This window comes from Nilaparvata lugens, chromosome 7 (assembly GCF_014356525.2).
Source record: "Nilaparvata lugens isolate BPH chromosome 7, ASM1435652v1, whole genome shotgun sequence".
Lineage (NCBI taxonomy): Eukaryota > Metazoa > Arthropoda > Insecta > Hemiptera > Delphacidae > Nilaparvata > Nilaparvata lugens.
Genome location: NC_052510.1, coordinates 37,720,160 through 37,746,535, shown reverse-complemented (window position 1 = coordinate 37,746,535; position 26,376 = coordinate 37,720,160). Strand labels below are relative to the sequence as shown.

Sequence of the window (26,376 nt, the reverse complement as noted above, 5' to 3'; positions counted from 1 at the left end):
ATGATTTGAAGATGTATGAGTCTTTACTAATACTTTGTACAAAACTCGAACACAACTGATCACGTAATAATTTCAAGGTTTTGCTGCCAATTTATGAATGTATCTCGCAGTTGTCATTTGTTATGCGACAGATCATGGAATAAACAATATTTTATTCTGAGGTAATGCTGGAGATTCGAACGAATCACGTCATCCTATACATGAAGAAGTAGTTCAAATTCTGAATGAGCTTTCCAGTGTTCCATCCATTCGTATTGAAAATACTGAGGAATGTGGCTGGAAGGAAAATGCTGTTGAGAGTTCTCATCTGATGTCAATAATTTGAAATTGTTCAATATTTTACAGAAGTATAAAATACATATCAATTCAATAAACTGACTGAAAACCTCTATGCCTCAGAATTATTGCAAAATTGAAGCGAAGAAAAAACTGTAAAAACTCGTTAGAAAGTATGGAGTGTCTACAGTTCCAGCATTGAATTTTATAGAAATTTCTGTGATAATGGAGGAAATTGATAATATATGGACTTATCCACTATCGTTACAAGACAGAGCAGAGGAGTTCATCTGAGCTTAACTCAGAACGGCAACAAAGAAAAAATACCATTTTTCAGCGACCTTGACACTACTCTTTTTCAATTGAAATTGAATGCATTGAGCTGTTCATAGGAGCAATCAAGTGAAAATTATTTATAAATACAAAACCGTACAGCTTAGAACAACATTTTGATGTTGGAGTGAGTGAACTATCCTTATGACTGTATTGTTATCTTTTCTCAAATACAGGAAAACTCCGAAAGTTTTGTTACCTTTACAGTAATTTATTCAAGGTTCCATTCTCGAACTCCTGGCATGTAATAGACGATTAGATTGCTTGATTTTGAGGACTTATTTTGTAGAGAAAAACAACTCAACTAAAATACTCAAAGATAACACAAACACTTATCAACCAAATGAACAATTCAAGAACTCCTACCTGCTGTGGATTCATTCCCGTACTCAAACAGTAATTCCTTCACCATATTATTGTACAATTCTCTTTACTATTTTATTACTGTAAACTGATTACATTTTTTGAAATAAACATTTACTTCAATTTTATTCTGTTAAATTGGATCATTTTCGTAACAGTTTAGTAATGAAATAGAAACTTTAATAAAATAATATTAAGACAGAGCGACATTTGGAATCATACAGTTAAGTTTAATGAATCGCGCGATAGTTTGTTATGAAACAGATTCTGCACTTGAAGATACTGTAGCTATCTAATCACTGTCTGATTTTGAGGTTATGTTGTCCCGGGTCAGAGTAAGCAGCATGCCGGCTGCTGGAAGGGTTGAGAGTGTTGTGAGGGGGAGAGGGGTGAGCGTGTTGCTTGCAGTGGTACGCGAAGTGTATCGACCGGGTTTTACGTCATCGCCCCCTTCCACCCTCATTGAACATCATCATGTGACGTCACAGCACTCGGATTCTAACCTAAATCTAAGAGTTCTCGCTCTATTTTCTGATCCCCTGTCCGATAGCGCGCACACACGCACACCCTCATACAGCGTGTCGCACAAATAGCAGCGAAGCCTCCCACTGAAACCTTTTATTAGCAGCAAGTCAGTCAGGTGTGACGTGAAATGTAAAGTCGTAAATTCATGAGTACAGTTGTTTCAGAACAGAGTACTCAAAATGATGGTTAATGTAAATTGAAAGCTTATTCATTGTGGAGAAAGTATTTTTTTTAATTGGACACATGAAATGGATCCTAGGATTTACGAACTATTCTTAAGAATAAATACATTTTCATTCACAATTTTGGTAAGCCAAAATGTGAATTTTGGCCAAAATGTGAATGTTAAGCCAAATTTGTGGTTTCTACCAAAATTGCTACCAAATGATGATGGTTCAAATAACTCAAGAATCTTCCAACCTTTTTACAGATCAAGTTCGATGGACAACAAAATCTATCCACTCATTCGTACTTTTTCAGATAAGAAAAGGATAAAATTCTCAATACATTAAAACTATGTATTTTGGGTGTGCTATAGAGGCAATAATCAAAATAGATTTTACTAGAACAGATGATGGAATACTAGCGGAATTTTTGAAAAGTATTATTATGTGAGATTTTTTAAGTCAAGAAACGAATATATATTTATTATTTCCATAAACAGCTGACAGAAGGCGCAAACCGAACTGGCCAAGCATACAGTCCAGGCAATGAATGCTCAAATGAGGGTATAGAAGGGAAAGTTTGGAAGACAATTTTTGACCCCGCAGTTCTGTTTAGGGTAGTAAGGAGGTAAACATATCAAAAGTCCCCACCCCCTTAGGACAGGTTCAAAGGTACCATTTTTTAGTTTCTCGAATATAACTCGAAAACTATGTATCTTACGGACATAAATGTTATATACAAAAATGAAGCTCACATAATTTCCTATAAAATTCATCCACAAGTGTTTCTATATTATATTCTCTAGTTTTCGCGATATCCGCTTTTAAAGGTGTGACATTTTTGAAAAAAAAACACGTTTGCCTCCACTTTTTTCTATTTTTGCTCTTATAAATTTTCAAAAATCGATGGGAAAAATTCATGCTGATTATGCGCTTATAGAGTATCAAATTCTCTTCAATTTGATGTAGGCCTATAATTTCACTCTTGTACGCATTTCCCTACAACTGTTGCAGCAGCTTTAGTGTTGAGTGTGAAATCTCCAGTTTTGCAACAATAGACCAATTAACAAAGGAATTTGAAGGGAATGTTTTGAACACAATTTTTGAATTTACAGCGTTGTTGAGACTAGTTAGGAAGATATCATATCAAAAGTCCTCATTCCTAACTCATGTGCTAAGGGGTTGAGGGTGGCTTAAAAGTTGCATTTTTCAGCTATTTGCTTCCATGCTCATAGCTTGAGAAACATGCGTTCAATCAACATAACTAACTGTTCAAGAATGAAGCTTGATAAATCCTCTACACTTTTTGTTTAGTGGAATTTTGTGATATTCTCAGCAGTTCCCGAGATATTCGCTCTTGAAGGTGGGTAATTGTTGAAATAACAGGTTTCTATCCTTTTTTTGCTCTTTTAGGGCTCATAACTCTCCAACAATGCATCGTAGAAATCAATGCTTATCGCAGGTTTGTAGAGCATTGAATTCTCTTTGAAATGATGAACTATTTACTATTCCAAGTTTCCGTTCCATTGTTATAGCTACTTCAATGTAGGGGGTGAAATTTTAAATGCTGCAACAATTGATAATTTGACAATTTAATTTGAAATGGGTTGTCTGTGACAGAATTATTGACTATGCAGCTTTATTTCGAACTAGCTGTCCTGGCGAACTTCGTACCGCCAAATAGCTAATGCATCTCATGACAAACTTTAGCTGGATGCACACCTCAAAATCTATACCTAACCCATACTAACAATTCACAAATCCAGACCATCCTATTATTTTTTATTGACCAAATAATCAGTTCAGCATACCCTTCCATGTGCGTGTACGATAAAATCATAGCTGACAAATTAATTGATCACGCATATCATTAATCGACGTGTAGTTTATTAAGCAATGCTATCTTTTTAGTTCCCATAAATCACATGTGCTCCCCCGTTCACTCCTTTCACTTACTCAAAACATGCAAGGGATTCAAAAATCTTATGAAAAAATCAAATTCGTGACCTTGGAAAATAGCTAGAAAATTAAAAGCTTCACAAACTTTTTAAATAATTGGTGAGTGACGATGAACCCTAATGTCGGAATTATAATTGGAGAATCGAGGGTTTCGATAGAAATCAATGGTACAAAATTGATTATTTTTATCAGTAATAACTTCAAATACCAACTTTTATTGAAAACTTGCAGGTAACTCTTGCTCCGCAAGGGTCCAAATGAAAACTTGACCTACTGAAATCTTGAAGAATTGAAAATAGGCCTCTAACCATCCTCGGTAAATTAAGTATTGAAAAAGATCGATTAATGATGAGTCTGAATAAGTAACTGAATATATGTGACTAATAACTAAAATATGTAATAACTGTAACTAATATAAATGTAACTGATATTTGAATAAGTAACTGGCTTCGGGAGATTTTAATGGATTTCGTTCATATAGATAATTATCCAACTCCATAATAAATAATTTACTAAAAATCGATTAACTCTAAACACCGAAGACATCACAATAATCATTCGAAACAAAGCAATGACTTCAACCTGATGCCGCACTGCTGGATGGTTACACACAGAACAGTGTACGATAAAATCATAACTGACAAATTAATTGATCACCCATATCATTAATCGACGTGTAGTTTATTAAGCTATGCCATTTTTTTAGTTCACATAAATCACATGTGCTAAAGTCATTAAACTCATTTATGTGCTAAAGTCATAAAACTAAAGTCATTTTGTTTTTAGTCGGGGCGTTTAGAATGAAATACATGGGTGGCTATGAAGCAGCACACACTCTTGTCTACTATTTATCAACGGCTATTGGATGACGCAATGATTATAACAGCTAATTCTTATTTTTGTGTGTGGCCAGCTCACAAATCTTCTCCCATAAGGATTACATGTGAACTTTGAAGGACCGTAGTCCTGAAGTAGGATTATAAATTTGATAGGCCATAAACCTGGTCCTGAACATAACGAACACAACTAAAAAAAATAATAATAAAATTCGGTGCACACATAAAAAGTTATTGAACGACAAAATTGAGGCTCGACTTTTATTTATATAGATACTTATTAGGTGAACATAGCAAAAGTGCGCATCTTCATCCCCTCTGTTGAAGGTGTGGAATCGCTGAATTTCACACCCCACATTAAAGTAGCTATAACAATGAAACGGAAACTTGGAATAGTGAAATAATAAATCATTTCAAAGAGAATTTAATGCTCCACAAATCTGCGATAAGCATTTATTACTTTCCTTGCCCTATTACCATAGGTGAGGAAAGTATTGCTTTCCAAAAAAAGTTGGTCTGTGTGTGTGTGTGTGTGGTGTGTGTGTGTGTGTGTGTGTGTTGTGTGAAATTTTAAACTCAAGGTCCTTATACCATGAGGATCCGACAATAAAAAAATCAATAAAATTCAATTCAAAATGGCGGGAAAAATGGCGGATGATGGCTAAAAAACCATGTTTTTCACGGTTTTCTCGAAAACGGCTGTAACGATTTTCTTGAAATTTATACCCTAGATAGCTATTTATAAGCCCTATCAACTGAAATGAGTCTCATTTCAGGGAAAATTGCAGGAGCTCCGTAATATTCCTGAGAAGAATGAATTTTGTTAAATTTCTATCGTATAGTTGTATATCAGCTCTATTAACTGGCATGAGTCTCCTCCCTGAGAAATTAACAGGGGGTCCACCCCATCCTTGAGAAATTTACTTTGTAACCTATTTCTCGTGCGTGAGGTAGGTAGGTAGAGCAGTTTATTCAAAAGAACACATGTCGATATTTTATTTGTAGAACAGCTGTTCTGACAACTTTCAAAAAATCCTCAAATTTCATAATTCAAACATAGGAAAATGTACTCTGAACACAATAACAATAGTATAATCGTAGTTTTAATTATGTAGCCGCCGATCGGTATAATGTTATACCACTAAATTATCCTCGTTAATGAGGCTTATAGATCAATGAGCAAGGAAAGTTGTGTGAGTGTACCACACCAGATTTTTTTTACGATGCATTGTTGGAGAGTTATAAGCCGTGAAAAAGCAAAAGATTAACGCTTGTGTTAACATTATTCAAGTTTCGTTGAATTAGAGTTTTCTTGACGTTTGTGTGAAATGAATATATTGCAAAATTGAAGTCAAGTTTAAAAGAACCGAAACTCGAATCAACTGTACCAATTCAGACCCTTCTTCGAATTTTGTCGGTTATGTTCACAGGCTGCGACGGCTCCAGCCGCGTGGCTAGAATCGTAGCTAAGGAATTGCACCTTATGGTTTACCATCTGTAAATCAAGTAAGCCCTTAGAGCGGGTTAACATTTTTACTGATGAACTGCATCCGGAAGCCTTCAAGTTTGCAAAATGAATTTGATTTTGCTGTCGTGTGGGGTTTTATTTTCTTTCAAGTGCATTTACTAAACGAGTGTAGCAAGTTCCTACTTCTAACTGGAGGCTCGAGCCTTTGTCCGTCTGTGGGTTTGTTTGTATGTTCGATGATAACTTTTGATGCTTTCATAAATCAACTTTAAATTTTCAACACATATTATTTGAATGATTATACAAATTGATTCCGTGGGCCAACAAAATTAACTCACTCCTTCGTCTTTCTTTATCATCAAAAGTGCTTGAGAAGAATATCATTACAAATCATAAATTAGCTGTCAACTTGATTATCAATTGCATTCACTTAATAACTCAACACTACTTTTCTTGACTTTCCACTGCTTTCAATAGAAAAGTTGACGGAATATCGGAGGCATTATTTGGAGCGAATTCTTCAGCCAGGGGCTCACTAGAATATGTACAGTAAATGAATGTATGTTTCTTCAATTATTTCAATGCAATGCATGTCTTTGACACGAGATCTGTTCTGCAAGAAATTTCGACTATTCTCATACTCAACAATACTATCCAACAGAATACTTTTTCGACTTAAGCTGTTTTTTTCTCATGTTGAGATCCCTTTCTATGTGCAGTTTAAACGTAGAATTACTTGCTTGTTCTCACTATTCAGTATTTGCTTTTTAACAAATTGGATTAATTCTTAATTTTATAGAAGCTGAAATCGTTTTAGATATGAAATATTTTATTAAACGTTAAACTTAGTACCGATGACAAGAGTTGATTTTGTGAAGCATATGATGTGATGAAGTCGGCTGCTAGCTGTTTATTAGGAGAATAGAAAACATTAACTAATTTTCAAAATATTCTGTTGAATCACAGTTTAAAATTCTTGTGGAAGCAATAAGCTTTTGAATCAGGTGAGTTCAATGTACTGGAATTCAAATATAGTTCAGGAAATAGGCTAAGTTATATACTATATGAAATAAAACCATTCACTAGAGAAAATAAAATTAAAAGTAAGCTGCAAAACTCTTTAGCTTTACAAGGTTAAGTTAATCAATCCATACATGTCATATTTCCGATCCTATTGTCTTTATAAACCAAGTACACTCTGGATTTTCTTCGTTTAGTAAGCAGTCCCTACCATATTCTTTTCCATAGCATCCTGAGCTATGGACTACTGCTGTAGGGTCACACTCTCATGTGGGGATGTGTTCAAGCTGCAAGGCCATCCGTATTATTACCTCCAGTTGCTTCCTGAATCATTGTAGACCTCTCTTACAGTACACAGGTGTAGTGACCAATGACCATCTACGGTCATTACATTATATTTGTGTGCCTTGTTTGTGCGAGGAAATCTTGGATAGGTCAAGACAAGGAGTGACTTCCATGGTCACAGCACTACAAGTCGAGGTCTTATAGATGTGCCATACTGCCGTTTGTCAAAGACCCGTGATGCATTTCCTGCATTGGCCTTGAGAATCGTCAATGAACTGTTAGAGGATTTGAAGAGGTTGAACCATAGAGAAACAATAGCTTAAGTAGATATCCCTTGTATTAGGGCGTTTATGTCGCAACTTTTACTGTTATCTCAAGCCGATAGTTCATGTAATTCTTTCCCGTAGGCTGCGTGACACTGGTAGTCTCTCATATTGTGCCGTTCATACACTCTCACCCCAACAAAACAGTAAAATTCGACAGTAATCGACTTGAGATAACAGTTAAAGTTGCGACATAAACGCCCTATACCATGGGATATCTACTTCCGCTATTGTTTCTCTATGGTTGAACGTACCAGCATTCAACTCAAGACTTAAGTGTTGTCTTAGGAAAAGTCATTTCATTCCATTCAAGAATATTTTCTGGATCAATTGATAGGCTTTGTTTGAGCCATGCTGCAATTTGAAAAGTAATAAGTTATAACTCTTGATGCAACCCATCCGGTCTTGCTGGTATTTGTGAAGAGGAAGGTAATTCAGGTATTTTTACGGAACAACAATTTTATATTCTCACCTGCCATAACACCTCCAATGAATTTACATATCACATCTAAGACACATCTTTCGAATGTTTTGGTTATACTTTTTTAATATGAAATTTCTTTTATTGTAATGTAATGTGTAATGCAAACGTGAATCACATTTAAATGTAAGTAAAGATTAACGCGCCGCGAACATGAGTAATTCACTTTTAATCAGCTGATGCCAAGCTTTTTATATATGTTTCATACAGTTTCTGTGAAAATACAGATATAATCAGCTGATTAAAGGTGAATTGCTCATGTTCGCAGCGCGTATATCTATCTGTACGCACCTTTAGAAACTTCTTGTAATTAGAATTCGGTAATGAGAAGATGAATTGATAACCCGAATAAAACGTAAGTTGAAGTTGAATTAAAAAAATCTCATGCATAGGAATGCATAATGCACTTCCAATAGTTGCGAATAAAGTTCAATAGTGATTTTTAGTCCTTCAACTCTATTTCAAGTGTGTGGTGATTTATTTATAATATAGGAAAAGTTTGTTTTGTGTCACGAAGTTAGTAGCTCTACTTAATCGGTATACACACGACAGTAGGCCTATAATATGATTATCCTTGAGTTGTGTAGTGTAGAGTTTAGCATTCTGTGTGGGTTCCGGTTGTGTTATGAACAGAATGTCTTTTGCCTTGGAACATGTATATCGTTATGAGAACAATCAAAGCGTGTATAACTTGAATGGGTGTACATTATTGAAGCATATTTTTAAGTAATCTCCGTTAACTTAGAAAAGAGTTATACAATATTAGACTATATTTATCGAACATAAATATACATTAGCAGCTATATAGCAACTATACATTTAAATTACAACCGAATTTCCGTTTTATGAATTACATTAGAAACTGGGTAACATGATTAAAAATCAGCTTTTTGTATATAGAAACAATCTGTAAGGTATTCCTTGACAATATGCTGTATAAACGAGTACCTAGTGTCAATTCTGGTGAGTAATACTTGGGAAGTTATTAGATTTAGAAAGAAAATCGAGGAAAGTAAGAGTGTGTGTTGTTTACTTGTTTAGGGTCTGGTGTTCTGTTGTAAGGATTCCCTCTCATATACTTGTAGGAATTTTGTTGTCTGAAGCTCTCCATATAAGTCTAGTAATAATGTGAGGTGTATTTCTCGAGTCATTCTTCAATACTGCAAAGAATTAAAACAATTAAATTGATGAGAGTTGTTGAAAGCTTATAATGCTATTGAACTCAAACCATTCCGTATCTGTTTAAATTATGGTTAAGGATCATTTACCCATGATCGTGAGATCATGATAAGATCGTTTCAAGATCGTGATATCTCACGAATATAAATGAGAAAAGGCCCATAATCTGGTAAGTGTTAATAGAATGGGAATTCTCATACTAAATCAATCCCTATTTGAACAAAACACATTTATTGTGTAGCTAATACAATGCCTATTTAAAGATGATATATTTATCGAAAAACTTATACAATACCTATTTGAATATGATACATTTTTATCGTATAGCTAATACATTTGATGAATACCGTGTTCAATGTATGAACTCATCTGTTGTCATCCTGAAGGTAAACTGATAACTATATCATCTCCTACTTTGATAGGCTCTCATCTATTGTCTTCTTTCTAATTTATTTTATATTGTCTATGATAATGGCATCATAGCCGAAACACCTTGTGAGTAGTTTTAAAAAAGATACTTAGGTCTTTATTTTTTTCTGCTCTCATTCATTTATATCCACAATAATCTGTTTTCAGATAAGCTATGAGTAGCCAATCCTGACATTCATGAAATAGACTCTTTACTGCGAAATGCATGAAAATCCACCACAATGAAGAATAGTTCGGAATCCTGCCTAAAAATGGTGAGGAAATTTTTTATTCTCACTTGATATTTTGACAATAAAATTATTGATATATTGAAAACCATGTTATCAACCAATTTCTTAGCTTCAAAATTTGAACTAATCTACCTAGAATACAAGGTACTGTTCATGTAAAGATGTGCTGTAACAAATTCAAATTAGCTGTTTGTTGTGACGTCATTGGAGCTCTGAAAATCTATTTTTCCTATCTTTTCCATGTTAAATTGAGCTGCTATGAAAGTCTTTTCTCAAAAAGTACATAACACTCAAGTCCCCTCGACATCTCCTACGATTCATACTATATATTTATTCTCAATTTTTCTGGAGTTCCAATACTTTTGGACGGCTGGATCTTTCAGAATGATCAGTTTTGTAAGAGCATGTTCATTGAATACTTGGTGCTCTCTTATTGAGAAACCAATATGGTTTTCTGGCTCTTTTGTAATTCAATAACTCAGTGCTAAAGCATTTGATAAATCGATCATTGATTAAGAAATTTAAAACGTGAAAACATTAATTCTATAATATATATCTCTTACAAGTCTTTATCTTGTCTGCGTACTGTATATTAGTTTATATGGAATCAGTAGAAAATCTTGCCAGTTCAACTTAATCAATGCTTTAGGAGTGCTCTCTTATTTCATGAAAAATATGACTTCCACAAACTCAACCAGGGAATAGTGTTCTGGTTAAATCTTCCTCATTTAAACTACAACAAATTAATATAAGGGCGAATTCATTAAAGCATGCACACTGTCTGTACAATTCTCAAAAATTGGAAATTGTATTGAACTTGCTCTCGTATTGTGAAACACATGCTTTTTATTTATCATTTGTGAGAGGAATTCTCAATTAATACTTGTTCTCTCATTGTAAAAATCTCAAACTCCATTCATTTGTGAAAGGAAATCCCAACTCTTTATGATCCAATAAAAATTAATCATAAATTGAAAAATATACTTATGAATATGAATTCATATTATAGTATCCTATAATAATTTATATACCTTCTAATAAACTTGATTATAAAACAAGTGATCGGTTGAATGGCTGTTTGAAAGACTACGAAAGGACGAAAACCTCTTTAACCAACTCGGAGGGCATCTCTATTCTATTCTAGAATGCTATGGAATATCAACTAAATATTATAATTTTGGAGAAAAAACTGGTTAGCATCAGTCTCAAAACGTTCATTGATGAAAACAACTGAGCAATGCTTGAAATACGTGATTTGCATGAAAAATAATTTCAACATTCCCATTGACATCAATTAACAAAAAGCAAAAAGATTTCAAAATTTGAAAGTTGAAATTTCGAGAGTGTATCTCAAAATTGATGATTTATTTGTAACGAAGACATTCATTTGTATGAAATCATTGAACAAAAAAGCATAAAAAATTGTTATGTGAAGGTGATAGAGAAAAATGACAGTCGGAAGAAAAATATTACAAAAATGAATAGAATAGTATATACAGTAACAGGTTGTAACAGCCAAGGTTGTAACAGCCGTTGACCATAGGTTTTACTCGACATTTATGACGAAAAATGTTCAGTAAACTTTCTCCCTATGGACCTTAGTTTTAGAGATATATCGATTTTTTGATATACTACTATGCCTACTTCCGGTCATTAAATACTCAATAACTCGAAAACTACTGGTCGAATTTCAATTTCGAGGGAATTGTTGGAAAGAGAAAAAAAATCAAACAAAGATTAATGTAATTTTTTTGGTGTTAGATATTTTGTAGTTTTTCATTAGGGCTTAAACTTGAAAAATTCTATTCTTCAAATTCAAAGTCAAATTTCCGACCGTATTTTCTCGATCTTTCTCCGGGTAATTAAAGTGGTTTTAATATTTCAAAAACTTCTCCATTTCATAAGCTTTCGAATAAGTATAAATTCGAAAGGGTAAGTTTTCAGATATTATTGGTTTAAAATGATTGTAGATACGTTTATACAATATATATTCAAATATTTTTGCAGTTGAGTTCAAATTAGATATTGGCCTATAATTCGATAAGTTGCTAAATTTACCGGCTTTAGGGATTAAAGTCACTCTTGCTTCTTCCCATCTACTTGGGAATCTGTTTTTGTCAATGGAGAGATTGAATAAATATTGAAGAGGCTTGATCAAAATTTCCGAACAGCCCTTGATTATATATGGCGGAATGTTGTCTGGCCCACATGACCTTTCAGGTTTCAAATTCCTAATGAATTAAACAACCTCATCTACAGTTATATTTTTTATACCAAAGCTATCAACTGTGCTACTGATTTCAGCATCTGTTTCAACAAGGTCATCAAACCAAATGAAGCATCATTGCTATAAACTGAAGCAAAATAGTTTGCAAATGTTTGTGGTACTTCACTAACCGGAATCTTAACACTTTTCAATTCGTATTCGCTGAGTACAGTATTATTTGATCTTTTGTTTTTTATGTAGTTCCAAAAAGTTCTAACATTAGTCTTAGCATCATTCTGTATGGCTGTTATATAACTATGATAAGCTACAGCTATCTGCATTTTCAAGGTGGTCCTAACTTCCTGAAATCTTTCTACATAATATCTTGAAATTTTCCTCTCACTAGCTGGTTTATTCTTCAATTTTAAATTTTTGATTATATCATTATTAAACCAACAAGGATATTTTGCGCAGCTCTTCTTCTCTACCTTGGGGATCCACAAATTCATAGCATTGTAAAATAAATCATAATAATAATCAACAGCCTCATCTACGTCATCAATGAAATATAATTTCTCCCAATCTGAATTTTTCAATGTTAAATAAAGATTATGAAAATTGGATTTTTTGAAGTTATAATAGGAAATTTCAGTGGCGGGGAAATGCATTTGAGGAATTTCTACTTGAAAGAAAAGTGCGGGATGATGACTATTTTCAGTAAGAATAGGATCGTTAGACCTGGAAACATTAATAGGGATACCACTTAATATCAGATCAAGGGTTCTTCCATTTGTATTAAGCACATCATTGAAAGAACGTAAATTTGAAAGAGACATTGATTCAGAAATACATCTGGCTCTACTTGAGCCAGCAGAAAAATTGAAATTACTATCTGTTACCTCACTCAAATTGAAGTCGCCAACAATAATATTGTCTTCACTAATCAAATTAAAGTCTTTTTCAATGCTCTCTGAAAAGTTCTGATAATGAATGAGCCAAGCTGTTGGTCTGAGATAAACAGCTGTGATATTGATAGTGCGTCCAGGTAGGCGAAGCCGAATGATAAGAGATTCGTATTGGGCCTCCGCTCTCGACGCGACAGCTACAGCCGGCAACCAAGCGGCGCACGCCACCAGCACACCCCCTCCTCTCGTCATCGCTGATACAGTTCGGTCGCGATCACATCGAAAGACTCGATACCTGCCATCGCAAGAGCAGAACTCGCCATCTTCAATGTCCTCGGTTAGCCAGGTTTCGGATAAGATAATAATATCGCAAGTAGAACTCAAAAGTGAAACTGACAAATCATGCAGCTTGGTCCTTAAGCCGCCAACATTCTGGTAGTAGATTGAAACATTCCTTAATCTAGAGCTTGAGTAAGTCATTGTCACTAGAGATAATAAACACCGGGCTGCCTTGCTCGTATCTCAATTTGATATTTTCTCGCATGTCAGTCCAAAGAAACTTGTAATGTTTGTCAATCTTCATCATACGTGCTTTCGCAAATAGAATTCTTCTTGCTCTAGACAATGACTGATTCACATAAATCGGCTGATCAGAAGGAAGACCCAGATGACGCGTCGACAATGTACGTTTCACACGCCTACGTTGTAACATGGCTTCCTTGTCTGTTCTTTGTACAAATTTAACAATTATGCCAGTAGTTGAGCGATTATTTTGTTTTTTTATTCGATGACATACATCAATCATGTCCGCGCGCACCTCCATATCCAACGCCTTACCGACTTCAATAGCTTTGTCCAAGGTGTTTTCATTTTGAGTCTCTGGTATTCCAAAAATCTCGTTTCATCTAATAACTTATCGTTCTAAATAATCGTTTTATCTATCACTTTTTAACATTTGAGAGAGGAAAAGTTTTTGGACAGTCTTAGTGTAATATTGTTAGTATTTTAATAATGTTAAACTGATACTGAAGTTCTTTTCCCTTTTTTTCTTGTCTTTTTAGTTTTTTCTATTCTTCTCAATTTGCTTTGTAAACTGTAACACTTCTTTTTTATTTTAAGTGGATTTTTCCGCCCAAACAGGTTTTTGTAACCTTTGGGATTATTTTCCATGCGTATTTTCCATGTATTGTTTGAGCCTGTTATTTTCTCCTCATCTTAACAATATGAACTTCTATTAATATTCAATTGTACCTTTAATGGATTATTAAATCCTTGAATAAGTGAATAAATATTGTTGCAGTCATCGAACAGCTTAAAGTGCGTCAATATGTTCAACCGAAATAGCTAACTACCCAAAAATGAAGCTTGATAAATTCTCTACACTTTTTGTTTAGTGGAATTTTGTGATTTTCCCAACAGTTCACGAGATATTCGCTCTTGAAGGTGTGTAGTTGTTAAAATGACAGGTTTTTATCCAAAGTTTTGCTTTTAAAGGGCTTATAACTCTCCAACAATGCATCGTAAGAACTTATAATTATCGTAGGTTTGTAGAACATTGAATTCTCTTTGAAATGATCTATAATTCCACTATTCCAAGTTTTCCTTCCATTGTTATAGAAGCTTCAATGTAAGGGGTGAAATTTTCATTGCTGCAACAAGTGTCAACTCAGCGGTTCCACACCTTCAACAGAGGGGATAAAGATGCGCACTTTTGATATGTTCACCAACCCACTAGTTCAAATCAACCTGCAAAGTCAAAAACTGTTTAACAGACACCCCCTTCAAATGTTATTGTCAAACGATCAATTGTTGCAGCAATGAAAATTTTACCCCTACATTGAAGCTGCTATAACAATGAAAGGGAAACTTAGAATAGTGGAATAATACATCATTTCAAAGGGAATTCAATGCTCTACAAACCTACGATAAGCATACGTTTTTCGATACACTGTCAAGCCCTGAAAAAGCAAAACATTGGATAAAAACTTGTCATTTTAACAACTACACTCCTTCAAGAGCGAAACAGACTTACGCTCTGCTCCGCAATCGAACGTCACTCCAGCAGATCGATAGATGATCGCAGGTAGAGCAATAGCAAATCGCGAACAGAGCGTGTAACAGAGCTGGAGCTTGGCAAGTTCCTAGGTCGAGCTAACCAATAGTTGCGCATGCGTGGTTAACGTTTTTGTTTGTAATGTTTGTTAATAGTTACGATCTCTGTGGTAGCAAATAAAATTAATAATTAATTATTAAATTATCAAAATTAAATATTATAAAATTACTAGCAGGAACCCGTGCTTCGCAAGGATCTATTTTCAAACTTGACAATCTGAAAACTTGACGTAATGAAATTTTAAAGAATTGAAAATAGGCCTATAACCATCCTTGGTTAATTAAGAATCTAGCCTATATGGAACATTTCAAGATAATCAGTCCAGTAGTTCAGACGTGATGATGCGTCAAACATAATTTTCCTATCCTGTATGTGTATAAGCCAACTCTTTATTTTATTATAGATATGGTTAACGACTGCAAGAGGTAGGAGTGTGGAACAGAATAGTTGTGAAACTATGATAGCGTCAGAAGTGTCTCAAACACAATAGTAGGTACTACATGAACTTTTTGAAAGTGATTTGAAAAAAAAATTTAAAACAACAGAACTGAAAGTTGTCAACCTTATCATTCCACCTCCATTTAGAGAGGCTTTTGTTTGAGCCGAATGAAATCTTCAATCTTCCATATATATATAAATTAATGTCTGCTTGTGTGTTTGTTCCCTATGACTTGAAAAATATTTGACATAACGGCATGGAACTTTGGGAATATGTTGTGTGATGATTTCTGACCAGAAATTGTAATAGGGTGGCTAATAATGATTATTTTTTTATTAATCCAATCCATTTTACAGACCTATGTTTTCGAAATTGTAGGCCTAGCGGCTACCGAAGAACGGAAAGATGATCATGATTCAAGATTATATTGAGATAATATGATTTAGCATCTAAAGTTACCAGCTGTAATAAACATATCACCCTGTGATAAATTATTGTGTACTGGTATTAAAACGGTAGTTAGGAGTTGAAGTGTAGTTGATTGGTACCAGCTGTTGATAATGGTTCCTTAGAAGACCTATACAAATAATTATCACTTCCCTATCTTTGAGTAACCGGAAAATGTTGGAAAAAAATTATTCACCTTATGGAAGAGAGTTGTTCATATTGCATTCATTAATGGCAGAATATATATTTTTTTAAAATTTAGCTTAGCTTATATTCATCCTAAAATGGAAGATGGAAAGAATATGTAATTCTGTGTGATTCATCGTACATCGCATATTTCGTCGACCATGTATTAACAATCAACAACTATGAAAACATTGAATTCATCTTTGAAACACTGATTTTTCCTATCTAGTTTTTTTTTTTTTTAATTCAACACTTTACTGTTAGATATTACTACCAATTGATTGAGAATAATATGTTTTGGGAATAAAGAATGCTGCATGACTAAGCACATAGGAAGTCCGTATCCAGATGTAAATGAAAATATTGATTGTCAGATAAATTTCATGATTCACCAAATAAATTGAAGTGTGACATGAGATACATTGACTTTTTGGCGGTACGAAGTTCCCAGGTAAGCTAGTTGTAAATAAAGCTTTATTATTAATAGTCAACGCTGAAAAAAGACAGGCTCAATCACCAGGGATACTATAAATTCTATGAAGGACCAGTAAGCCATTAATTTTGAGTAGTTCAATCACTTCCATTATAGACACTGGATACATTATGGACAATAAATACTAATGAAATTTATTAGCTACAAAAGAAAAAACTTCGATTGAAGTGACCCCAACTACTACAATATGAATAACCATTTAGATCAAATATAAGAAATTACTCACATCTCTCATTAACTCGTACTTTTTGTTCACAAAATATTAACAAAAATGAAAATATTTCATATTGAATGAACTCACGGATAGTACTCAGGTTTGTCTTTTTCTGGCCGTGCTGCAAATAAATGTAGGTTTATGTTTGACATCTCGTTTCTGTAATCTTGTTGTCTATTAAGAAATTTTTCAATGTGATTTTTGTTTGCAATAAAATTTGAATTTGAGAAAAGAATCATCAACAAACTCCTAACCAAAGAAAATCTCAGTGCTCTGTTCTAATCAGAAAGTATGAGACTCCATATACAGCTGATAGAAGGCGCGAACCGAATTGGCCAAGCATACAACAATGGAACAAACACGTGGCAAGCTTGTGATTTCGATTTACACGGAAAATTAAATTCGATCAGCTGATTGATAAAACTATTCTAAGGTTTTTCAATGATTACAACATATGTTAGAATATCATGTGTCAAATATCTCAGTTCCATTTAGCATCCACCTTACCATGTTCATAACCTTACTAAATAGGATCCTTTTTCATCCTTTGAAACCTTTAGAGACAAAATATCTCAAAATCCGTTCTTAGTGCGCGTCTAGCATATTTGAAGAATATTTGTGCAAATTTTTAAGTCTGTAGGACAATTAGTTTGAGCTGTAGTGTGATTTTACATCAAAATTTTCGAAAAATTCCCTCTCCTGAACCCCCCTGTACTCCTGATCAAAATTTTTCTGCATAGATCTAATTTTTTTTCGTAGCTGAACAAAAAGTTTCCTCATGACTTTGCTGTGCAATGAGCGGTTAAAAAGTACAAAATTTTGGGGGGGCCCCAGCTCCCTCAGGGGGGCAAATTTCTGAAAATCCTTTCTTAGTGGATGTTTTCAGGCTACCATAAACAATCGTGCAAAATTTCAAGTTTTTAGGCTCAGTAGTTTGGGCTGTGGTGTGATTTCAGTCTGTCGGGGCTTAGCCTTTTATAAGTATAGAGATAAAAGCATTTATAATAATAGGTACCATATTAGCATTTAGAATAATTTATAATAACAGCATATTAGCATTTAGAAGAAAGAAGCGGAGCGTGTTCGAGGCGCTTATATCTGTACGCACCTTTTATATTGCAATTTTGAGAAGAGAAGTATCATGTGTGTTGATAAAGTTTAATAGTTATATTCCACCTTGACGGCCTTCTTCACATCAATACCCTCCTATATTCCATGATACGGTACTCCATTAGTTTCCTCATGCTCGAGAGTTTTGATAGTTTTGAATAGAGGAGGATAATCTAGAAACTATTTATAGAGTAGCTCCTCCATGGAATAGGTTTTCCGTTCCACACATCTCTACTGGTCCAAGTGTGTAAGAGTTTCTTTCTCTGAGTGCCCTGCGAGCTCCAAGATGGTTGAAGAGGTGTATCTTCCTTCAGAAGCTTTTAACAGAAATTCAACCGACCAGTTTGAGAATTTGCAAAATTTGAGAATATTGATTCATATTCCTATGCATATTTTTCAAATGATGTTTCATTTATTCAATCCATTAGCATTATTGGTTTATCAGAATTGGCTATTCCTCAAAGTAAAGAGAAAATTAATTATTTCACAATACGAGAATAAGATGAAGTGGTAAGTGGAAACTAGGATAAAGGTGGTAAATAACATTTTTTGGGAAAATTAGTTACGGTACGTACATGGATAATGGTAATGTGGCTCTACACGCTCCACAGGTCCCAAAATTCTCTAATGTGAATAATATCTGAGTTTTAATTGTTTAATGTAATTGATATGAGCAGTCTAAACAACATATTTGATGGATAAGGGAGGGAAGTGGTGCACTTTACCATCTTCATCCATTAATCATCCACATTCTCTTTCCAAATCACTGATAGAATGCCCTGCACTAACGACCTTTATCCTCTGCAACCGCACTTGAATTCAAATTCATCGAATTTATTTTAGCTTTTTCTTTATAAGTCTTCTGCATTTTGAATGGTATTAAAATCAATTTTGAAAGGAAAGATGTTGGTTGAGTTTGCTGAAGAATGTCACAATGAATAACGAAAACAGCTCAAATATGTACAACGTAATAAATAACGAGAAACCTCAAGATAATCAATTAAATACAATAAAAGTATTCAAGCCAAGTCTAGCTATTATAATAATGATAAAACGGTAATTAAAAAAATAATACATTCTCATTCAAAGTTTTGCTAGGAGAAATACATTCAGTACCGTATTTTTCAACTATATATAATTGTTATGATATTGGAACTGTGAACTAAAACCCTCCAGTAGAAAACCTTTTAAACCATTCATCTTGAAACTTTCCAAATATTTCCCAATCAAATCTATTCATTCATTCATTCATTCTACGAGTATTAGTAGAATAGTCTCTTAGTCAAATGAGAGTGTTCTACGTATGTCTAAACCAGTAAGTATTCCCTCATGTAATCGAAAATTATCTAGGAGTTCAAAAGTGATGAAAATGGAGGAAAATTATGTTAAATATGGTATATGGCCGTAATACACAACTAACTATTACCTGGTTAAAGTATGTAGAAATCATATTTTTCCTGAAATGCACTCCCAGTGCACTGAAGAGTGCACTCCTAAAGGATTGAATATGTTGAACTGGCAAGGTTTTCTACTGATTCTATATAATATAATAATACAATACACATCTTACATACAAGAAACCTTACTTGTACTTGTATGGTAAGTACAGTATAATGTAAGGTTTCTTGTATGTAAGATGTGTACTGTATTATTATATTATACAGAATCAGTAGAAAACCTTGCCAGTTCAACATATTCAATCCTTTGGGAGTGCACTCTTCAGTGCACTAGGAGTGCATTTCAGGAAAAATATGACTTCTACATAGACTAATTTAACCATGTAAGGATTGTAAGAGAAATATATTTGTATAATTAATGTTTTCACGTTTCCAATTTCCCAATCAATGATCGATTTATCAAATGCATTAGGCTACGGCCACACAGAAAGCAGTTTCAAGCGATAAGCGTTGAGAAGAAGCACTGAGCAGTTGAGCAGTAGGCCTATAATAATAATAATTGTAATAATATCCTGTAATAATATCGCTTGCTGCCATATCCTGCTTAAAGTTGAATCGGTTTGAATTTGCTGCTCAGTTTAGAGCGTGCTGTAGAAGTGTCTGATATTTTGTGTTAGCCTGTAGAAGGTTATCATGTCGTTCGATACCGAAAATTTAAGAGGATTGTGTCGTGGGATGTATCTAATAAATATTTCAAAGAATAATAATAATAAAAATTATTATTATTACAAAAAAAATAAAATATTACAAAAAATAATAATAATTTTGTAAACCGTGACAACACTGGCGGCATATTGTCCAAGATTAGGCATACAATAATAATGCTGTACAAAACAAATTCCTGATGATTCAATGGACATTACTAAAATACTCAACTAACCTAAATGGACAGTACTAGGCTGAAGGATTAACGATGTGTACTTCTAGGTACAATTCTGCTTTTTGTGTGGCCATGCTAAATGCTTGTACACGCTTGTTACTGCTACACACTTCTACCCACTTTCTGTGTGACCTTAGCCTTAGCATTAAGTGGTCTAATTGAATTACAAAAGATCCAGGAAAAGCATATTGGTTTTTCAATAAGAGAGCAACAGGTATTAAATGAACAAAACTCAAAACTGAGCTTTCTGAAAGATCCAGCTGTCCAAAAGTATTGGAACTCCAGATAAATTGAAGATAAATATTGTATGAATCGTAGGAGATGTCGATGGAACTTGAATGTTATGTACTTTTTGAGAAAAAGACTTACAAAGCTCAATTTAGCATTGAAATGATAGGAAAAATAGATTTTTAGTTGCCCAATGACGTCACATCGATCATCTGACTGATCATCAAAAGTTCGAGATGTGCGTGATCACTACCTTGTGTTCACCTTGATCTGTAGGCCTACTATACATGCGATGTTTATATGGTTCTAGTCAATGTACCTAGAATACAAGGCATTGTATGAATAGTTTCTGGATTATCTACCTTTATTCAATACTATCAATACTCGTGGCATGAGAAAACTAATGAAGTATTATGATATATGTAGGGGGGAAGGGATGTAAGGGAAAGACGTCAAGGTCGAATATTATTATAGTTATAAAACAATAATAATAGTGTTGTACTTTATGAATACACGACCCTTTTTTCTCAAAATTGCAATTTGAGCTGTTCGATGACTGGAACTATATTTTATTCATTTATTGAAGCACTTGAGAATCTTTTGAAGGCTCATTTGAAACTTTGAAATTCATATTGTTATATGAGGAGAGAATAACTGGATCAGATTGTCCTAAACTTGTTCCTCTCCAAATTTTCAAAAGCAATAGATAGTCTAAAACACTCGTAAGAATATTCAAGATGCTATTTTATTCATTTTTTTAATTTTTTCTGCAGACTGTCATTTCAATTTTCTTCATCCCCAACCTTATTCGATGCTTTTTCGTTAAGTGACTTCATAGGAATAAATTTTCTCGTTCTTACGATGCAAATTACAAAGAAACCATCAATTTCGGCATTCGTACTCGAAATTTCAACTTTTAAATTTCGAAAAACTTTTGGCTTTTTGGTCATGAAAATGTTGAAATTCATTTTTCATGCGAATTTCGTGGCTCAAGCAAGTTTGATTCATCATTGAACCTCTTAAGACAGATGCTAACCAGTTTTTATCTCTAAAATTATATTGTTTATTAAAACTTGATAGCATTCTCCTTTTTCTGGAAACTTTTCTCTCATTCGGTATGCTAAATATCTGGCAAGCATCTCTACACATTAACATTTTTTACAGTTCTCTGCACCATTATCATGATGACTATCCTCCCTACTGGAAAACATCAATCCTTCAATTGCAGAATGTTCTTCATCTTCATTCAATACTTTCATACTTTCATCATTCATACATATATCCATAGTTTTATGTTTTAGGTTTAGGTTTTAGTTTAATGGACGACAATCGAAACAAATGAGATAATTTCAAATTTATTATGCTTGAGGTCTTCATGTTTCCTATATTCTTGTTGATTAGTGACGGCCTGAGATTGGGGTTGTAATTCAAACATTTTTAATGTAAACACCAAGGTACCTGGAATACATTGTATTCTAGGTACATTGGTAAACACCTATTGTTTGGTACATCATTTTTAAGGCCTTATTGGAACAAGAAAGATGACATCAATAAAAAATATGTTCTCATACTTGTATCCAAAATTACGGCTGATGAAGTTTTACCAATTATACGGAAGTTTACTAAAGTAAACATACCAATGAATCTTCTATACTTATAAAATTCTTATCTCACTGACTCACTGATCATGATTTCTGGAAAACTACTGGATGAATTGCAACAAAACTTGGAATATAGCTTCCTTATACGTCCTAGGTGCTCACTAAGAAATCTTTTGGCGATATTTCAACTCTAAGGGTGATTTTTAAGGGTTTAAAAATCGTCTTTTAGCAAGTATATTCTTCTTCTCTCTATCTCTTAATAATTTATAATAGAAATGTCCATATAATATGTTACTATAGAACTATAATCTAGAGAGAGTACCTCTTAGAAACAGTTGTTAGCTGGCAACTAAATTAATGATTTTGTCAGGTTGGCATCAAGTTGAGATGACTTCATTAGGTTGGCACCAAGTTGAAGAACTAATTAAAATGCATTTATCGAGAATAAATTGATTGGGCACTGCTGCTTCAATCAGAGCTTTTCCTGGGAGTATAGATAATTTTTATTTTTCATAAAACAAACTTTTATGACAGTAGTTGCTTCTATCAATTGATCCTATTCTATCAAGACTAATTTTGTTAGTACATCCGACAGATCACGAAAACTGCTTAAACAATTTCGATGAAATTTTAATAATTCAATATGCTATATGGAGGGCATTTTTAAAACTTCAAAAGTGTCCATTGTGGACTCTGTTTGCAAAGAATGAGGAAATTCGGCAAAAATTTAACTTGGGCGAAAGGAAGGGGTTATTTATTAAAACGGACGAATAGCTGTTGTTGCTTTTCCTAATGTAAAAATATCTTCCATAGAAGTAAGGCGCTTTTCCCACGAATGAATTATTCTCAAACATTGATTGTTGAACATTGCGATTCTCAAACATTGAGAAAATAGAAGGTAGCTTTCGAGAAAAATATTGGAGAATATGCATATTTTTATATGCAGTTCGTTGACTGTCAGTATTCCTCATTAATAGCATCAATGCTCCCCATTCAAACGATGCTGACACATTGATGTGAATCTTACTATAATTTGGTTACTTTAGATCAGATGAAGATAGTATTGTTGATGATCGCTACTGTTTCAATTTCAATCATGTTTGACATTTTTACTTTTGATGCCAGCTGTTGTTATTATGTGAAATAATCTATCATTGAATGGAATCATAATCATTGAAGTCAATTATACTAAGAAAGCAATTTCTGTTTGAATATGTGTGTTTGTGGATATGTATGTATGTCGGACGGATCTCGAAAACGGCTCTAACGATTTTGGTTAAATCACGAATATAGTGTGTTTGCGAAAAAAAACATTATTTTGGAACAGGTCTCAACTCTGGGAAGATTCGCTGACGTTCCTTGTGTGCCGAGCACTATTTTTAATTCAGGCCTTTTTCCAAGTTATAATAGTAAATTTAATACGCAATAGACTAGAGCCATTATTGTGAGTTAGCGAAATAAATTATTTTCTCTCTCTATTATGAACGGCCATGACTTCGAGTTTCCCATGATAGATATTTAAAAATTGTGGCTCCGAGTTGTCGAGGAATGTAGATTATGGAATTATCTCTAAAACGTAGCCTTCCTGTCGCGACATGGAGTGCGATAAGCTGGAAAACGGCAAGCATTGAAATTATAACAAACTACCGATTTTGCAGTTACTATTTGGTCCAAAGGCTCTAGAAGCCACGCAATGATTGGTCTAATTGATTCCCTTCGCCCAATAGGAGACCTGTTTCTAAATACAGTAGTGGGGCGATTCCTCAGCCGCGAGACCAGATTACGTTTCGGAGGACTTTGCTAGGAGCACTACGAGAGTAAAGATGTAGTCATTATGTTTCGCCGTTTTTGGGCAAGTTTATATCATTAGTTAATGTAGGAGCTAGTTTTATTTTTATTAAAGTTTTTAAATTTTCTAGTAGTGCCAGGTCCTGAAAGGTTTAATTGTGTTTCTTCATCATGTACGAATAATTGTTTCTTCAAATAACCGCTAAGCGGTTCATGTGTTTCCCCAAACCAACTTCATGTACCACCCCTTTCGTTCCGCAAATTTATGTAACACCGCTTCAAGACACCCGTTCAGACGACAGGTCTAGGACCGTAAGAGGACGTCGCCGTCAAGCCAAATTCAACCGGTAAAAGTTCACCGCCAAAAACAAGGTACTGTAACCCCGACGATAAAGCTACGTACAGACCAACGAAAGTGCAGTGTAGTGAAACAAAGGTTCATTCGAGAATGTCAATCAAAAGTGGGGATTCAAAATTATTATGAAATGGGTTAGATGGGTTACTATCGACGAAATTTGGGTTCAACGGGCTTTTCTTTCTTGAGTAATTTCATGTTGAAATTAATTTGTTATTGTATGACTGATATTGTTTGGTTTTGTGACGTATTGCTATCTAAACAAGGGATAGTAATGCGCCCCCAAATCAGATGAAGAATGTCAACAAAGTAACATGAAATTGTTGTTTCTGTTGTTCGATTTTAGTTGCCAATGTTTATTGAAGCTGTTTGTATTTTACAATTATTTCAAATTGTAGTGTTATTCTATAGTAGAAACCTATTAAATCAGGCATGGCAAGATTAATTGAAGTTTTCTTGACTCTAGCCCGTTCACCTGCATGAATTAGGTATAGACTCAGGTGTTTTCTAGTTGTGTCGGCCTATTTCTAAATTCTAAATTTTATTCAAAACTATCTTCTTTATCATCTTTTAAAAGGTCAGGTACACACTTGAGAAATGATTATTGGTACCTCAAGTAGCAGCTGATCAGAAGAAATCTGGTGTGGCGCACTCACACAACTTTCTTTGCCGTTATGAAAATTGATCACCTAGACGCGCATCTCAAGTCTACTTATAAACAAAGATCTTAGCCAGCTGGTGACAGAACAATAACGCTGGAGACATACGAGGTCTGCTATCATACGAGGTCATAGTGAATCATTAATCAACAGTTTGCAATTGGATAATAACATTTTCTCGAATTTCGTGCTTATTTTCAATTTAAGGTGAACATGTTATTGAACAATGACTTTTCTAGGCATGAATTTAATCAAAATCGTTGGATTTTGTGAGTTTGTGAGAAAATCACGGAAAACCCTGTTTTTGACAACATTTTTGCCATTTCAGCCTCCATCTTGAATTGCATTTGATCGAAATTGTTCGTTTCGGATCCTACACACAACACACACACACACACCCACACACACACACACACACACACACACACACACACACACACACACCACACACACACACACACACACACACACACCACACACACACACACACACACACACACACACACACACACACACACACACACACACACACACACACACACACACACACACACACACACACACCACACACACACACACACACACACACACACACACACACACACACACACACACCACACACACACACACACCACACACCACACACACACACACACACACACACACACACACACACACACACACACACACACACACACACACACACACACACACACACACACACACACACACACACACACACACACACACACACACACACACACACACACACACACACACACACACTAGCTGTAGTTGAGTTACCAAATTTGGTGACCTTATTTTAAAACATTGCAGTAGTCATGGAACATCTGGAGGTATAGGTTCAGAAAGTGATCGGATGATAGCAAAATAAATTTAAAATCGATCTTTCCAAACATATAGTAGTTGAATGTAATGTTCATTGTGAGGTGATAGAAATGCGACTAATTTCTTCAGCTTATGTTGTATTGGTTCCTCTGTTGATCCATGTTTGTACGCAGCCATGGCCTTGAGAGAGCCTGTCTGTTAATTTCATAATCCGGACTAAATACCACGAGAACCAATCAGAGAAGCCTTCTATTAAAAAAAACCATGCTCTGATTAATTCTCATGGAATTTAATCCTGATTGAAATTGAACAGGCTTTTGTGCTAATGGGACTGATATTTTCGTGTTTCAAAATCAGCTAAAAACTAAATCGAAAAAAACATGATATTCCATCAGCTGCTCCTATTTCCTTTCATGATGTCATCACATTACACAGACAAATCTATTGATGATAGATCACAAGTAAAGAATAAAGTTGTCAATTTAGATAGAAATTAAATTGAGTTACATGTTAGTTTACATCCTAATTTTCTTCCCCAATCTTCTCGTTCAAGCTAAGATCAAAGAAAGAAATCA

The 26,376-nt window shown here is 34.3% G+C and overlaps 2 protein-coding genes across 9 annotated transcripts in view; one reads left to right on the top strand and one right to left on the bottom strand.

Moving 5' to 3' along the window:
- LOC111054487 (voltage-dependent calcium channel type A subunit alpha-1) overlaps window positions 1–26,376 on the bottom strand; it is a 1,036,091-nt gene that overhangs the window by 188,018 nt on the left and 821,697 nt on the right. The window lies entirely within an intron of this gene.
- LOC120352398 overlaps window positions 1–26,376 on the top strand; it is a 53,983-nt gene that overhangs the window by 18,909 nt on the left and 8,698 nt on the right. For 2 of the 4 annotated variants that reach the window (XM_039432663.1, XM_039432661.1), the window contains exon 2: window positions 9,789–9,895. The exons of 1 other annotated variant lie outside the window; for it this stretch is intronic. The gene's annotated coding sequence lies outside the window, so the exon portion shown is untranslated. Of the gene's footprint in view, window positions 1–9,391; window positions 9,896–26,376 lie in introns of those variants that run through there. One more of the 4 variants, XM_039432664.1, reaches the window with a different exon arrangement.